The sequence below is a fragment of the Tupaia chinensis genome, unplaced genomic scaffold, assembly GCF_000334495.1.
Source record: "Tupaia chinensis unplaced genomic scaffold, TupChi_1.0 Scaffold144529_1, whole genome shotgun sequence".
Classification (NCBI taxonomy): domain Eukaryota; kingdom Metazoa; phylum Chordata; class Mammalia; order Scandentia; family Tupaiidae; genus Tupaia; species Tupaia belangeri.
Window position 1 is genome coordinate 2420001 of NW_006204388.1, and position 1432 is coordinate 2421432.

Here is a 1432-nt window from a genome sequence, read left to right on the forward strand (position 1 = left end):
CCAACTGCATGCCGACCACGTGGGATCAAACTCCCTTACTAAGTTATGAGGCTGACCATATTTTAAAATTTTCTACAGTCAACACGCACTGCTTTAAATAACCAGAAACATTATTTACATGAAATAAACTAGTTTAAAAAAATGAATGAAAAACAAGAGTATGTCGGCGTCTGCCCCGGGGCTTGGGTCTGGCTGAATCATGATCGGGGGCTGCTGGTGAAGAAGAGAAAGAGGACGAGAAAGAGAAAGCCCTCCATGTTGCCAGAACCAGGGAATTGGAAAGAATGAGATAAAGACATACAGTAGAAATGGACACAGGCAGCCTGAGCCTAGGTAGCCCAAGCAACTTGTGCTGCAGCTGAGCCACTGCTTAAGCTGCTTGAGTCGCTTGAGCCACCCAGACAAACTGGGCCTCTTTATTTATAGGTACAAGGAGATATTACACACGTATGTTTCATGACACTTCATAGATTGGTTGCCAGGTTACAGAAAATAAGAAGTAGTTAGCAAATCTATAAAGGCTTAGTCATACTGGGCCAGGTGTATCCCTTGGTGATAATTCCATCAAGAGAAAGTTTCATCTTCTTTTCTTTTTCTTTTTTTTCTTTTTTTCTTTGGAGAGGTTTTCGCTATAGGGTGCATGCGCTCGCCAGACAGACAGAGAGAGACATAGAGACAGAAAGCGAGAAATCACCCCCCAGGGGGGATGGTCACACGGCAATCCCTTCTCCTCCATTCTCCTCTCTGGATCTTGGGCATGCACGCACACGTGCCTGGTGTGAGTTTTAAGCCACCAGATCCGGGACGCGAACCGCGATCGACTACGTAAAAATATGGAACACTTCACGAATTTGTGTGTCATCCTTGCACAGGGGCCATACTAATCTCTGTATTGTTCCAATTTTACTATATGTGCTGCCAAAGGGAGCACAGTCTCATCTTCTTTTCTAATGCAGAGAACTAGCTGATAGGTGTGGGGAAGGAGCTAAAGAACTTCTCCAAAAGGAGTGCACCACCACACCCAGAGAAGGCTAAAGAACCTTTCAGATGCAGAGCAGGGATTGGACTTTGCTAATTGGCGTCAAGATGTTTCTTGAAGTCCATCAAATGTGTCTGTTGGCATGCTCCTAGCAATGTCCACCCTTGCTCTGTCTGCAGCAAAGGTCAAGGAAAAGACAAGTTACAAGGTTCTGCCAAACCCCAGAAGGACAGATGGTGTTTGCTCAGAGCATGTCCCCACACCTCAGGTTCTCTCTCTAAATGTGTCCCCACAAGAGTAGAGATCAAAATAGATGGCAAAACATTAGGTAAAATGAGTATCTCATAATGACTTATCCACTTGAGCTGATCTTTTAGGGGCCACTAAGTAGTAGTTTTAACACACTCACAAGGAAAAAAAAAAAAAAAAGAAATGTTCAAAAGGAAAATAAAC

The 1432-nt window shown here is 44.0% G+C and overlaps 1 non-coding gene across 1 annotated transcript; it reads right to left on the reverse strand.

Annotated features, from left to right (window-relative positions):
• Nucleotides 1–827: 827 nt before the first annotated feature.
• Nucleotides 828–931, reverse strand: LOC114005816 (U6 spliceosomal RNA). The gene has a single exon (XR_003547624.1). It is a non-coding gene; the product is annotated as a U6 spliceosomal RNA (small nuclear RNA).
• Between the last annotated feature and the right edge of the window lie 501 nt (nt 932–1432).